This window comes from Athene noctua, chromosome 10 (genome assembly GCF_965140245.1).
Source record: "Athene noctua chromosome 10, bAthNoc1.hap1.1, whole genome shotgun sequence".
NCBI lineage: Eukaryota > Metazoa > Chordata > Aves > Strigiformes > Strigidae > Athene > Athene noctua.
In genome coordinates, this window is record NC_134046.1 from 20,902,749 (window position 1) to 20,919,768 (window position 17,020).

Below are 17,020 nucleotides of genomic sequence, written 5' to 3' on the forward strand. Positions count from 1 at the left end.
CTAAAGACAAAGGCCTTCTGTATTATCTTGCAGTGGCTTAATTTTCATATGACTTTCTTTGTGGAAGTTGTTTTTGAAAGCCTGCAAATATCTATTGGATTTTAATATATCCAAATATATACATCCAACTGACCCTCACACGTGTGCACACAGTTTGTGAAGCCTGACTTCCATTTACAGTAAAAGAAAACTGACTTTACTTCTTAATAAAAGGTGTTTATCTGTGTGTTTATTTCTAGATGTAATCATTTATTCTCGTTTGCCTGATAAAGGTGTCTTGATTACTATGAATACTAAAGGTATTACTCAGATACCCACTATAATCTTAAAAAACCAAAAATGAACCACCCCACCACCACCCCCACTCTGCTGCTCCAATCTGTCTGCACTGGAAGAATCTTTCATTTTGCCTATTAATTGGAAGTTGCTGCTTGTGTACACCAGTTTGTTTTAGATCAAGTTTGCTAGTTGTGTATTACATACAAACTTATTTTTATAAAATCATTACTAAAGCCCAGAATGTGGCTGCAAGCTTTAAAATATCCTTAGTTTTGTTGGGTTTTAATCTTTTGGATTTTATGCTTTTGATATCTAACAGATTCTATTTTTTTCAAATCCTCCTCCTCTATTTCTTTTTCATCCTGCTTTTACATGCAACACTCCTTTTTATTTTATTTTTTAACCGAGTTTCTGCCCAGATGGAGAGCTTTTATATGTTCTTAACTGTCAGGTTTTATTGTATAGGATTTTTAACAGCAAGGTCAGTCCATGGGAAGTTCTGTTATTCATAATGAAGGATAGGTGGCACTCTTGTTATTTTTATTTGGTTTTCTCAAATCAGGTGTATGTACTCTCTCAGTAAGATTTCTTTTTATAGAGTAAGTGCTTTAGAGTGTGTTCTTGAATGCTGAAGAGAATTTTTTTTTTTTTTTTTAATATGAACACATACAAATTGTCTAAGTCATAGGACTGGTTCACAGTATCTCTAGGAAGAGAAAAGATGTCATTTTTATGAAGACCTCAAGAATAAGTGCCCAGCTGTATGGCATTGATTTATGGGTTTATATATTTTCTTACTATTTCATTAGGCAAGGAAGAAAGCCAACAAATCCTTTAATGTAATTTTAACACCAGTTATTATTAATACCTTTATACTTAGTACTTTCTAGGAAGTTTTGTATTCAAAGTATAGATTTAAGTTGGCATGGTAATTGTGGCACTATTGAATGGAAGGAAATGACATGTTAGCAAGCGCTAAACAGTCAATAGAGTCTTTATTTCTTAATCTGGGTAGTAAATACTTATTGCCCTAATTCTATAAATTGATTGTAGAATTGTATAGCTTTCTAGGTTTGTGAGTTTGAGAGTTTTCTCTTAGAATCTAAAAGTCCTGAAACATGGGAAAACCCATGCTGGTAGAGGTATGACCTGTTAAATGTTTTCTGTAACTTTAAAGGAAAACTCATTTCAGGTCTACTGAATATTCTTTCATTCTCTTACTCAGCATGCAGCTGGGACATGGTTACATAGAGGTATTTTAACCTTGAGGCCTGATTACTTCCAATCAAATCAATTTCATTATTACTACTGGCTGAGAGTTTCATATGGCTGAGGCAAAGTGATTTGGTGACCTCATTCTAATTTCTCTTGATCCATTTGTCAGCCGACTGATTCTGTTACTGCTCTTCCCAGAAGAGCATCTCATGGTTAAAAGGAAAGGGGGTAAGTAGAGTCAGAATGAACAGAGATGAGAAAAGTTTCCATTCTGTTGCTGTCCAAGAGTATGAATCTCTTCCATGTGAGTATCTAAATACCTCAATATTTTGTGACACATTCTTGCTATGTAAACTTCTCTGTGATGGGGTCACAGCTTGTCCAGTGCCACTGGCTCTTTTCAGGGAATTTCTCAGTTGAAGCCTTCTAAGTAGAGCTGTTCTAAGTACTGCATGTCCTGTAAGGCTACTTTTGCCATGCAGATTAAATAGGAAATTAAATAGGTCATGTGGAAGGAAACATGAATAATAAAGGAGAAGCTCACTGTAGACAAAAAATACATCTGTGTGATTTTCATCGAACATCTAGTAATAGGTATTACTACCTAATCATAGCATAATGTGCATTGTGTTCTTTTATAGATTTCTTCAGTGTTTTAATTTCAGTTAACCACGGTTTAGGTTTCTGGACTTGAGACTATGATTTACTAGTATGGCATGAACTTAGTTGAAAGTAAATCCATTCCTGAAGGTGTTATCAATGTAATTTAGACTTCGGATATCTTCACTTTAAAATATTTAGTTGGTGTATATTCACTGGGGAAAGAGTACTTCATTTTAATTTTGATGGTGATTGAATTCTGGAATTAAAAATGGATTGAACAAGCTATTTTGTTTTAATGGATGAAAAAACATTTTATAACTTGGTAATTTATTTTACAGGTTATATTTTTGGTCCCCTCCTGTGTCATACAGGCTCATGTATTACTCATCCCTCCCTTCTTCTTCTGCCAAGTGTGGGGAGGTTGGTTTGTTTGTTTGTTTGCTTAATTTCAATACCCTGATGTGTTTGAATTGAAGAATCCTGAGCAGAAGTCTGTTTTGGGGCAGGAAGTTTTCTTGATGACTTGGATAACATTTACTTTTACTTTCTAATGCTGCATCGGCTTTCAAGCAATTAGATGCCATTAAGGCAAAGAATTTTATGTGTTTTGTATAATAATAAAAGTCCCAAGTGCTGGTGGTTATTGAAGTTAACACTTTTTGCCCAACTGTGGGAGTACTAGCATCTTTGAGAGGTTCCAATTTTGGTTCTTATTTATGCTTGACATTTAATGTGGTTGACATTCTGATTATTTTACACCTACCTAATTTCTTCTAGCTCAAGGGATAATGACAATATTTTAAACAGTTGTGAAGGGTAGCTGTATGTTATTAAGCAGGTGCCACACTACAAATGGAAGGAAAAAGTCCCTAAACTATTTCTACAATAATTGTTTTTGTGTTCTGTATCTCAGGGTCAAGTAGAGTTGTTCATCAGCTTGTTCAGCTGTGCAACTTGGTTATCTGATTTGTTGCTGGGAAGATAAAGCCTCACTAATATTTTACGTCCTTTTATTTACTTATGCATCTATCTGTGTGTAGATAGATGTATATAAAAAACACAGTGCTGGACTGTGTGCTTACATTGTGTCCTTTGTGATCTAGGGGTGAGGCATCATATTGGATAGATCTCTGAGTAGTTACTGAGGGCTTACATTCTTCGTAAAGTTTGAATCAAAATGGCACTATAAAAGAACATATTCTATATGAAATTCAGTCCCTTAAACTGAGCTCATATGTCTATAGCATACCTTTACTGTTGGTATGGTAGATCTTAGAAGTAGCTGTCCTGTGTCTTGGTTTATAGATAATTGGGGTATAACATGAGAAATTAAAATATGATGGGGAAAAAATTACCTAATTGATTGTAAGTATACTTTGTGTAAAGCCTCTGCTCTACCATATTCCCATGTAAATATGCGGTTCCCTGCAGACTTGTAAGAATTTAGGTTCTTTTGAACAGGGTGAAAGAGGTATCAAAGAAAGTGAAAGCAGAAGGAAAATGGTAGGAAGACCAAGTTCTTAAGAGAAGTACAGGTGGTGGTCACAATTGCTATTTGTTTCATCTACTAGAAATTTTGTATTGCATTTAACTATCGTAATTGAGTAAATTGACTAGATGAAGAGCGATGAAGAAATGTTAAAATATTTTATTTTACAGACCCATGCGGGGACATTATATTACCCAAGTCCTTGCAAAACAATTGTCATGTCCCACCAAAGGGTCCTTGAAACAGCAATGACTGAATGTGTTATCGGAATGATTTTTTTTATACATATATCTTTTTCACAATCTTGCCACCTGGTGGTATACCCTGGCAATAAAAGTGTGGTTAGAAACCGTTTCTAAGTCATGTTTGCTTTGATAGTCAAGATCTCAACAGCAAAATTTAAGACTGCATTATAAGTAGGTTCTTGGGTTTTAGTGTGCCAGTTCAGTGTGTTCTTCCTTTATTGTGTCAGTGTCCCATGTTAGCTGCACTAAAAGGTTGTGCATGTCTTTGCACTAAATATATCTGTTTTCCTCTGAGCTCTGATTCCTACAGAAAAGGGAGGAGAAAGTCTAGAAATAGTGTGTGATCCTGGAACACTGAGTCATGGCACATTAACCTTCAAAATAAATTTGAAATATAGTTTAAAAATTAATGGTGTCCATGTCCTAAAATTCCCAGATAAAATTACGCAAACTGAATTTACCGAAGTTGTGGTAAGAACACTTACGGAATTTTGTTATCCCTGAAACAAGCACTACAAATCCAAGCAATATGGAACTTAATTGTATTTGAATAATTTAACCTTTCATTCAGGCATAAGGTGAAGACTGAATAAAGTCAATGACATGCAAGACCTGGCATCTTTAAAACCTTAGTGGCAGGAACATCGGGGAAGCTCGCTCCTTTATGTTAATCTGAGATGAAGCAGATGGTCTTACTGGTGTCTGTGTGGGGAAACACTCATTTAAAATAAAACATGTTTTTACATAGTGTTCAAAGGGCATTAAACAACCCCGGTTTTGCAAGCTGAATCCAAATACTGAGGGGTATGATGAACTGATCGTTAACTGGAACTTTTAAGTCAGAAGTGGATGTTTTCTCTACCAAGATCACCTCCGGCTGTGCCATATGCTGTTGTTTGACACAAGCGTAACTGAGTAAAATTCTATGACTTGGGTCAAAAATGGCATCGTACTGAAACACAGTGGTTCCTTTTTAATACAAAAATGTGAAAATTTTATTTCTGTGTGTATATCTTTATCGTGTTGATGTGTTTGCACGTGGAACACTTGCATCCAGCAGGACCTCTCTTGCTTGCAGAACTGCTGCCTGTGATTTCAGTACACCTTCTTGAGTGTCTATTATGAAACAAGTCAGAATGTCGTTTATTCGTGATGACATCGTTATGTTGACCTTAAGACCTCTCAGTTATTCACTTCCAGGTTCTTATGTCATGCAAGGAAAGCCAGGGGAATGTCTCTCCTCTCTGCCACTCTCTGTCTCACACACAGACACGTGAACACCCGCAGACACACGCACACGCTCCCCCAGCTGTACGCTGGGCCCCCCAGCCCTAGTAGCCTGCAGTCAGCCTGTCACCCCCTGCAGTGGCTCTCCTGTATGATCCTGTACAGCACAAACAAAACACTGTTCTGCATTTCTCTCCTCTTGCCCCCTCTGGTACGAGGCAGAGCTGCAGATACCAAAGCCCACAATGAGCACTGTCCATTTTGTTTGCTGTCTGCCTTCTTGTTCTTATCTGTTTCTTGGCCTCAAGTCTTTCCTTTCCCACTTTCAGACCTTTGTCCTCCCCCTCATAGTTGGTGCTGAATATGAATAACTTTGAGTAGCTGTTCTGGAGCAGCTTGAAGTGCTGAAGGTTTGGACTTAACTTCTTTAGGGTTCTAGCTATTTTTAAAGACGATGGGAGTTAAAACCAGTTGTCAGTCTCCAAAGGACTGTGCATTAAAAATACCATGTATTTACATATATGAGAGGCCACAGGGCTACGGCACTGAGGAAAGACAAGAGCAAGAGATAGTTAGGACTGAGGCTCATAGTTCTAAGCTGTTAATAGATCTTTGGTCACAGAGTTAGAACTTTTTAATCACATAATTTACTGCAAAATGTCTGTAACTATTTATGACACTGGATGTTTGCTCTTGGATCTGTTTCTCCTGTGGGGTATCGTTTAGATCAATCCTTGTTTGTTCTATTAATTTGCTTAATTCTCTGGGGTTTGTCAAGTCCAATTATCTCTTTTCTTTCTTCCAGTTTTGAAATCAAGATTGATTAACCAACACAAAAAGACCCAGCTGGTTATGTGACTTGGAACCCTGTTTATGAAGCACTCATTCATTTTTAGAAGACGACAGCACTGTATGTTGTTTTTTCTTTTTCTCCTCAAAATTAAAAATTAAGTGTTGTAACTTAATAGAAATCCAATAAAATAGAAGATTCTTGAGGAATTCAACTCTTACTGATAAATAAGGTCTTGGGGTTTGACTTAGTGGCATCAGCCAAGGAAACAGAAGTGCTCTACTAATAATACATACTACTAATCGGAGATTTCTTCCACACAGCAATGCTACTTACTGTTGCACATAGTTTAACGAGAGCTTCCCCCAGTTTGAAAGATCAATCTGCTTTCTCTTTATATTGTGGTGTATGAAGCGTGGGATTAGTGAATGTGACAAATGTGTGTTTTAGACTGCATTGACAATGGATTATGTAAGGGCCAATGCTGAAACCTGGGGCAGAGACTGTAAAGTAAAGGCAGGAGGAGATTGCAGTGCCACTTAATGACACCTATGCAAACACATAGCTCTAGCAGAACTTTAGACTCTCCCCCACCCTGCAGGACCCCAAGATTTTGGACTAAATAATGCTTCCTCTGTACTTGATTTAGACAGTATTTTCCCACAATTATACATTTGCTCTCTATAAGATATACCCTCAATTTTAATTGCAAAATAAAATTGCACAGATAAATTATCAGCCTTATAGACTGTAACCCAAGTGTGGGGATGCATAAATGAAAGTTCCAGCAGTAACATTAAATGGCTTAATATTTTTTTTTTAATATATCGTGAGCTGTGTTGTATAAGCTAAAACTTAATAAATTAAACTATTGGGTACAGGTGAAGTGCTGATGTGTATGTCAGCATGCTATATGTGGTATGAATCTTATCTTTTCCTTTTCTGTGAAAATTGTCTGTCTTACCAGTGATGAGACTTTTTCTTCTCTCTAATTAGATGATGGAGTTTTTTTAATTGTTAAATTTGGGAGCAATACATTTGCATGATGTTCCACTTAGATGAGCAGGAATCCAAGCAACACTACCAGGTACAGGGCAGCACCAGATTATTTCAAGCATTTCTTTAGTTGTAGCTGCAGTAGAAGTCAGGCAGCTTGGATTGGCTGAACTTTATAACCACATTAAAATGAAGTTGCCCAACTTGCTCTGAATGTATGAAAATTCTGTTATTTTTTAATGAAAGGAAAAAGCTAGAATTTATTCTGGATTTTCTGTTGAATAGTAGATGGTTCTAATGATTTGTAAGTAGTGATGACAATAAATGTACAATCTGTTTTTTTATTTATTACCTCTCTTGTTACTGAAGGTTCATTAACCAAGAAGCGAAATGAGGTATAATACTCAAACTGTTACAGAAAAAATGGAAACAGCACTCAGTACCTACTAAATTAAATCTTGAGCATATGAAATAGTAGAACCAATAAAGAAAAATTAATAAGTATTTACCTAAAATAGTTTTGTACAGTGAAGTATAAGATTACTTTTGATTTTTATGATGACAAGGAGATGTCTGAGCAAATTTGCTTTATGGCAGCAATAAATATATTCCCAGTATGGTAATGAGATTGGTTAGCATGTTACTAGGAAAGAGAAAGAATCACACTTGCTCTTTTTTTAACAAATTGACATATGAATCAGAAAGATAACAAGAGTACCCTATTGTTTTGGGTGTCTTTTTCTGTTCATAGAACACTTCCTCCTGTGATGTGTGCAGAAGTAAGCACACTTAAAGCTTGGTATGAAAAATTAGTAACAACTGCACAGATAAAAAAGCTTTGCAAGATTTTTATGAGTAATTAAGGAAGTTTTCCATAGCATATAGCTTTAACTTCTGTAGAGCTGCTATGAAGAAGACTGTACAAACTTGGTTTAGATTATTTATTTTCTTTCATACTATGTGTTAAAAAAGCTGAAAGGACCTGTTGGATTATGAAGTGTATAAAAAGCATTGTATTATCCAAAATAGCACTTGCACAACTTTCAACGTATTAAAAAATTTACATAATTTTTATGTGGATAGAAATTATTCAAGGATTTGCTCTTTTTTGTCACTAATAATTTCCAGATGAATTTATACACAGGTGGTAAGTGTACCTATAGTTTTCATATCATGTAGATATGTATGTTTGATAGGCTCTTTTAACTAAAACTAATCTAATTTTTGTCAAAATGTCTACTTAGTACCTATTTTTTCTATACAGAGCAGAACAAAAACATGGTCGTAATGACTATGTGGGCAAGTAACATCAAGTTATTGCAGTGTGTTGAGCATTACTTCTTACTGACATCAGTCTTTGACTGCAGTAGTTTGGCACTGTTGCATTAATGAAGGTTTTAATAGACGCTATAAGCTGTGCAGACCAAATATTGTGCTTGTCTTTCAAAATACTAGAGATTCAAGCTCTTTTTTTTTTTTTTTTGAAAAGTCTTAAAACAAGTAGTCTATAATCTATTTGTCAGACATTTAAATGTCTGTAAGAGACTTAAAAGCTTAGACAGACTTACAAGAGAGGGAACTTTCTTAGTCATTCAGCTATTAAAAAAAAAAAAAAAATGCCTCCCCAAGGTTTTTCTACTTTTTTTGCAAAGAAATAAGAAGAGTTTGAAATACCATAATTTTCTCTGTTTCTTAATATAATACACAATAGTTCTAATGTTTGTTATGGAAGGCAAGCTGCCAGGCACAATGACACAATTTGGTATGCTTGTGAAAATAAGAAATTGTAAAACCCCCAAACGAACCTTCCTAAAGAATGCTCTGTCTTTAGCTTCACAAATTCTGTTCTAGAAAGATATAATGGGCTAAGAGTCTAACTATACCTGGATTTCATGGTTTAATCTGCCTCCGAACCAGAACGGAGATTGCATTTACGTAAGGTGTTGCTTGTTTCCACTGATGAACACAAGGCATCCGTTCTGGTTAGGTTTTAACACAAGTTTCAGATAACACTAAACAGGAGATAACACTACTTTGACCGTGGGATTTTGTCTGGTGAGGCCAAGAGCCCATAAGGATTATTTCTTCACAAAGGTAACTGCAACTTTTGTCCTCTCCTAAAGATATAGAGATGAAATTCTTCATAGTTTTGTTTTTTCCTTCTTGTGATTTGCCAGAGTTAATAAGGAGGATACTTTAGGCTGCTAGGTTTTTTCTGCATTACTTAAAAATGAAACATCAGTTGTAAATGACAATGAAGAAGTTGAAGAAACGGCCTCATCTTCAGCACCAGCTGTAGCTATGCCTGCATTTCACTGTCTGGCCTGTGAATGCAGGGCACCAGTGAAGCCACTGAAATTTTTGGCTTTCCAAATAGTTATGATGACCTTTGACAAACTATGCTTTTGTAATTTCTTCCATCTACATTGGAGGAAAATAGCTGTAACAACAAAGTGTGGGATTAGTAGTCTCACTTCATTACAATTCTCAGCACAGCTGTGGTGGGCACAAATTATACATCAGCTCATCCCAAACAATTGCATAATATGTCAACAAAACTTGTTTTATAGGTTTGATGTCGGAGACAGTCCCAGCCATCTATTTCTGTGTTCCTTTTCCTGGGATTGTCCCCTGTGTTTTGAAGGCGAAGAGGAGTATGTTCCGTTTTCTTTCACTGGTTAGATGCAAATATGACACTCGTGCAGAAAAGTTGTGCAGAAGTAGAGTATGTCTGTACCTACAACTACCTGTATAGTAATTGGTTTTTTTCACAACTAAACTAAAAATACATGAATACTTCTGAACTCTTACCCCTTTGAAAAATCAAACTTCCTTCAATTAAATAATCTTTTCCTACTATCTGAAGCAAGTGAAATTTTATAATCATACAGTTACTACTTAATTTCAGTTTTCATATTATTTTAAGAGGTCAGTAATAATAATAGTACAACATAACTATATACAGTGAGAGGGTAACAGCAGACAATTCCTAGCTCTTGCATAGGACTTCTCAGCAGTAAATCTTGAAGTGCATTAGAAGTAGTATGGATTGTTAACTCTGTTTTATAGGTGATGGAAACTGTGGACCTAAGAGGTTATCAAGCATGTCTGTGCAAACCTGTTTTCGTGTATTCTCTTAACTAAACATTAGAGTATAAAGACTCTCCTAAGCAATATATTAAAATACAATATGGAAACAAAAAAAGTTAATGGTATTTTAATGGAATAAAATTAAGGATTTTTTATTTTAAACAGAAAACTTTTAATGTATTCCTGCTGAATTCTGTGTTGTGTGTGCTGTTCAAATCATTCATTGGATTTGAACGTATTAAACATGAATTTAATATGTAATGTCAATTTATTTTTTTATTATTGACTGTTACTTTGGGGTTTAAATATTTCTCATCTGTCTTGGTGTGAACTAGCTGTTGAAAAATTACAAAAGCCATCAGTGCAAGTAGCTGGTTTTCCTTTCTATACTGTATGCAAGCCATTTTTGTCTGATAAAGAGTACAGTGGGTGTTAGTGCTCCAGAGGGTTTTAAGAAGTTGAGTAAGATTAGGAAGAGTGAATAATCAGGTGAGACTTCAGTAGATGCTCAAGTGACTGGAGAAAATGGGAGCGATTACTCAGTAGCTGTCATCACTGACTTTGAATATAAACAACACCCTGGCCCTAATCTAATGATTTGACTTGTGTATGGCTGTGTGAGCTAGGCAGGGTGGTTCCTGGCATGTCAGGGAAATTAAGTTTCCATGGAATTTTTTATAAATTAGGACACAAATGAAAACTCTTTTTTTACATCACATCTTAATACTATATTACTGATGTAATTTTTTTTCCTTCCTTATTACTTTTGCTACACTTCTCTGAATTAAAAATATTTTGGAAATGTTGAATATTATTAAAAATATTAAAACTTTATAGCAGTCATTGAAATTATTTTTGTAATATTTATTTTATAATTGTTTTATAAATTATATATTTTAGTTTTCTATGTTGGGGATAATTTTAGTTTTGTCTTTTCTCTTTATATAGTGGATTTGCTTCACTGTCACCAAAATAGCTGCTTTGAGGGTTGGCATTTGACCAAAATGAAATGGTTAATTGTATGTTCTGAGAGGCCTTTGTATTGCTTGGTAATCTCACTGAGAGAAGGCATTTGTTCAGAACTTCTGCCCTGGCTACCTCTGTGTGGTATGACAGGAGTTTCTTACAGGTGCAGTTTAGCACATTTTCCTTCTTTGTGTAAAGATAAGGTGCTCTGGAGAGTAGCTTCAAATGACAGATTTCTGTTCACTTTGAAATGATCCTTGGTAATACCAATAAGTTGCTTGCAATCAATTAACACATGCCCTCCATGAATGTGAAATTCACGTCTGCTTTTTGTTGGTTTAGGTTTCTTTCTTGGCAGGCTCTTTTATGGTACAGATTTTGTAGGTATAGTACTAGATTTTTACTGGCTTCTGTCTCTTCCTAGAGTTCTTGGAGCCCAGATTAACGCTTTTCTGCTGTATTCTCCTAATACAAAGCATACAAATGTGTATTTTCTTCAGTGACACCACAGAGTGCTGAGTACAATTGAAATGCTAATATGTAGAAACTAAACCTCACAAAAGAGATGAGTTAACATTTGTCTTTATTCACTATATTTCAAAGGCTATGTGCTAAATCTTGCTTGACACATACAGCATACTACATTGTACAAATTTACCCCTTAAAGGCAGAGATAAGCATTTTCTTCTTGCATAGTCTTTTGACCCCATGGAAAAGTGGAGGTTTCGTTTCGTGACCCCACCTGAGCCTGCTTTGCTGATTCCTTCATTTTCTCCCCGATTCCTGTGTTAAATTTCCCCTTTTCAGGGAGAAACTATGAACTGCAAACATCCAGCAGAGACTGGATTTTAAAATTTTTTTCTTCCAGCTGGTTTTGTTTTACCGCTTTCATGGACGCTGGAAAATCTCCTCAGTTAATTTTGGTGTTCTTCTCCCCTCTTTTTCAACTGCCTTACAAGTGTAGCTCCTTGCTGAGATCAGGCTTCGTTCTTTTTAGACAAAATACTAGTTCCTCTTTCCCTTGTTATTATTAGAACGTGTGTTTTGTTTGTGATTCTTGTTTAGCTGCTTTACATTTTAAGTCTCTGTTTTGCCTGTTGTTATCCATGGCTGTTAGAGTGCCGCTGACTTCACTGAATTGTCTACTCATATCAACAAAGTAGGTAAATCCCCTGTTTACTTTCAGTTTGATGATCCAATCATCTTCTATTGCAATCCTATCCAGTCTTTCCCTGGAGAGTTCATCTAAGCCAGTCATATTAACACCCTTCTTGAATGGGTATTTGGGACTTCCCAGCTTTTTCAGAGTTCTGTAATCCATGGCACTTCCTACATCTCTTTTCCCAAGCCAGAGAGTCTTTCAGAAAAGCAAATGAAACTGCAGAAGAGTTGGTGACTGATCCAAGATGAAACGTCTCTTGCCACCCTCCCCTAGTCGGCCTGGACGCGATGTGCTTTGGGCTTGGCCCTGACTTCAGACTCCCCGTATCTTTGTTCTTTGCTTGTCTCTGTAGTGTTCCAAGATACAGGTTTTGAATTTTTTGGATTCTCAATCACTGGTGCTATTTGGATAGACTGAGTGACTTGTTCTTAGGTCTCGTTTTAGACTTCTCAGTAATCTCTCTCTGCAGATGTCGGTGCTTCAGCACTGAGTGGTGGTGCTTTGCTTTTTATGTATGCAAGCAACACATGGTCTGCAGCCAGCTACTTAAACTCACAAAATATTTAAGAATATGTTTAAATGCAAGGTCTTACAGAAAATGCAAATTTATTACTTATTACTTTTCATTTGATTCTCATGATGGATTTCTGGAGAGTGCTCTGAGGCTTTTTTTTTGTGTGTTATCACTACTTTGCCTTCATGCTTATGCTAATTTTCTTTCTTTGCCAGAGCCCCATAACACTTGTTATCAGTAGCTACAATTTCCTGCCACCTGTGGTGGAATATATTTTTTCATTATGAGCTTTTTGCTGCTTCCTCAAGCTTTGTTTTTGATTAGCTGCTATGGAATTTTTACATATCATTCGCTTGTCCTGCAAAACTTTATCATCTGATAGATATGAAAATTGCTGCTTCTAGTTTATATTGGCCCAAATCACTTAGTGACAGTTCCTGGTACCAGTACTGAACTGGTACTAAATATAGCACAAGAGAATGTGGTGGAAGACTGGGTTTTATAGGGTTTGTTTTCTTTTGGGTTTGTGGTGTTTGGTTTTTTTTTTTCCTTTCCTTTAAAGTGAAAGCACTGAAAATGCCAAGGCTCAGCTCAGAGTGACTTATCTGAAGTGGCTGGAATATAGAAGAGATCTTAAATTTTTATTCTGAATTTAGTGAACATTTTCTTAATGTCATATGCAGAAACTTTACATCTCTATTTTAGAAGACATTATGTTTTTAAGTACCTCTTGAAAAATAATGTAAGCAGAGGTTTACCACTCCCTATTAAATCTTCATGGAAGTGTTGTGGATCCTCCTGCCCAGATTGGAACAGAAGAGAACTTTCAATTATACCAACTATTGGCTTTATAAATGCAAATATGTATCTTGTTGTCCATTAAATGGACTTTTCCATACTCTATTTAAAAAAAACCCTTACTTTTTATCACAGGAACAGCTGTCTAACATTTCATCTGTAGTAGGTAGTTTCTTCTCTCCATTAACATCATCTGGAACAAGGATAAAAACTGTGGAAATGTTAGAGTGCGATAAAAAGAAACATGTGTGTATATGAAGGGAGATGTAAATTTCACTGGATTTCCAGCATCAAAAAAGGGACTTGGCAACTGCAGATGTATAGCTTAAAAACTGTAGGAGGAAAGAGAAGAAATGGTTTTGTTTATCTGTGCTGAATTCTGCTGGAGCAGCTGGTGTGAGCTACGTACCAGAGATGAAGTGGTGTCTCAGGTAGAACTGCTGCTGTCTGGCATGCAGTAATTCATCTGGCGTTTGCCAGTGAGGCTGCTGGGAACAGGACTGCTGAGGAGTAATGCCTAATAAAAAGAAAGAGCAAGAAATAATTTTCTATATTCTTTATTGTTATATTCATCTTTACTCTTTCTAACCAAACCTAGCCCCTAGGATATAAATTACAACTTGAAGGGAGATGAGTCCATATTAGTCTTTATAAATTGCTTGGATTAGGCAGGAGAAACCTATTTATGAAAAGTCCATGGCACTATTGAAAAAGCTGTAAGAATGACCTCGATGGGTCCCCCTTGCCCCCACTTCTCCCAGTTACTTTTGTCAACTTCTGGGATGTTGGCCCTCCCTACTCTCATGAGCTCGGGCTGATTTTTTTTTTTTTTTTTAATTTTTTTTTTTTTTTTGGTGTGTGTGTTTGAGGGTGTTTGGTTTGGGTTGTGGGTTGGTTTTGGGGGTTTTTTGTTTGTTTGGGTTGTTTTTTTCCAAACCTCACTGCTGAGGAATTCTTCCTCTTGCCATCGTCCCACAGGTCCCCAGAGAAATGGCCCCCAGTCTTGCTTGAGTAGCGTGATTCACCGCTGTAAATGTCGGTGCTGCTTGAGAAAATGAACTGAAATCGGAACAAAGTCTGTGCCCAGTGGGCATAGACATAACTTTCAACAACTAAACTTTTTTCTTTTTCTTCCCTTTTCTTTTAAGAGTGCATGCATTTCTACTTGTCAGTATGCTTTATGGATGAGATGAAATGAAAATAAAGCACATACTTTGCAAGGTGGTGAGATTAAGGTTGGTGCCAAATCTTAGTTTTCTCATAAACTTTTTTTTTTTTCAAATCCCATGAAGTAGCATTCCTGAAAATTAGGGAAGGCAAGTAGTTAGAGTTTCTGACAAGGGCTAGTAGCAGATCTTTTCTTTAAGGAAAGGGTTTTAGTAACAGGGTAACTTCAAGTTTTGGTAACTAGTTCATGAGGGACTGGGTCAGAAGATGCATCTGAACCAGAGGTTATAATGGTCAGAAGCGGATCCTCTGTAGTCCTCAGAGAACCACTGAATTTTGAAGAGAGATTGGTTGGTGGATTTTGCAGGTTAGTGAGATTGCCATTTGTGAACAGGTAAGACTAGCTCCTGGTTGTAAAAAAACCTGGGAAGTGGGCAGTCAAGGAGATCGTTGCAGAACAAAGGCATGTATAGGTCCAGATCAGCAGTTCATGCAAGACCCTAACAGTCTGGTGTCCTTTGATGTGATTACGAAAGAAAGAAAAGAAGGAGGAAAAAACCCCACCTGATACAATCAAAGTAAAGAGCCAGCACAGTTGTTTTAGTATTTTAGAATAGAATTAAGGGATAGCAAATCGGGATTTTCAAAAGCTAAAGTGGAGGAGATTGCAATAATTAAAACATGAGATTATTAAGGATCAGAGAATTTTCTTCTTCATGGAATTTGAATTAATTTTGATGAAATATGCACTGGTAAAAAGAAAAAGGAAAGGAGAAGGGAGGAGAAAAGGACACCCTGCAAACCTGGAAGAATAATTTTATTGCAATCTATATGTGAAAGAGAAATGGCAGAAACAGAAGGTCCCCTGAAAGCATCATAAGCATTTTGAATATTGAGAACATAAAATGAACTTTAAAACATAGGTTTTTTAGAACATGCATGCATATGAATACACACGGGTTTTTGTGTGCCTGTTCATACATACCCTACTATAGTTCATCACCAGCCAAGGTGTAGTAAGACATAAATTGGCAAAAAGCTTCAGATGTTTTCTGTCTAGTGTCTCCCTTTAATCCTTTGATTTTGCTGTAGAGGTCTTGATCCTTGTGATGGTATTTCATTTTTTTAATAAACTGTGTGTGTAACACAGCTTTTACTAATTCTACAGTCAACTTTGAGTAAAACATAAGTAATTTTCATACTGTATTTTTAAAAAAGCATAATTTTGATTATTTTTTCTTACTTTGCATTCCCACATTGCAGTGTGCTTACAAAATGTTCTCTCTTATTATAAGACATTTTCGAAGTGTTTGCAATGGCAGTTCAATCCTTATCTGTTACAAGAATTTGGAAACTGGTATGAATGATTCATTTTAAACAGCTATTTTGGTGGTGCACACATCATCTTAGATACGACTTTACATAAAATGAATGGAAAAATGCTAGTTTATATACCTCCTCCACCTATCTATTTAAATGAAAATCCATAAAACTTGAACGAGAGACTGTCATTTGGATTTATTTGGAAATAACATACTTTAAAAATACAGTAGGGAAACAACAAGGAAGGAGCTCAGGAGTGGTGAGTGGTGATCAGCTAACTGTTAAATGGAGGAAATTCTGTGGGCAATATCAAAATTCAACCTTGGCTCTAAGCCACAAATGTTTGCAGTGTCTGAAGATAAAATGATTTGAACCAGCTAAAATAAAATTAAAACTGCAGCAAGGCAAAAGATGAGATCTACATATCTTCTCGCACATTGAAGCAGAAGTCACTGCCCTGAAAGTGGTTTGGAGTGGTTTGGGTTTTTTTTAATTACTTGGAAAGGATGAAAAAAAAAAAAAAGGAGAGGACAGGTGATTCATTAGTGTTCTTGGAAGAGGGCTGGATGGGATTAGGTTTCTGGGAAAAAGATGATCAGAGAAGTTAACCTTTCAATGAGAGAAGTTAGACTTATAAAATGTGATTTTTTTGAAAAATGTAAATCTTTTGCATTAGTTAACAGTTGTGTTATTTTTATTGCTGAGAGTCCTGGCTTGAAGTTGCTGCTAGTCTGTTATGTGATGTGTAAAATTCAACATTATGAGGAAAAGAAAATACTGTGATAATAATATGACAGCTATTTTTAAAGTACAGAAACAAAATCTTAAAACTACAATGCACTTTTGCTCATAAAATGAATTAGTATATTGAAAAAGTTTACTACCGCTTTAAATGAACAGTGAATGAATTGAATGAAACTTGGGTTACATAGGATTTGGTTCCTCGTTGATTACTGAGAAATAATCCAAATTTCTCAATGCAGGAAGAAGTATAATTTTACTAATCAGTTTATCTTTTTGACTCAGGGAATAATACAGTTTTAAGGGTTTGGTTTAATTTCTCTACAGCTCTATTTTTCTTGTTTGTTTATAGTCTGCAGATGTAACTCGATCCAGGCAAAAGTCCTAGTGAAGTAAATGAGATGGTGCACTTGCA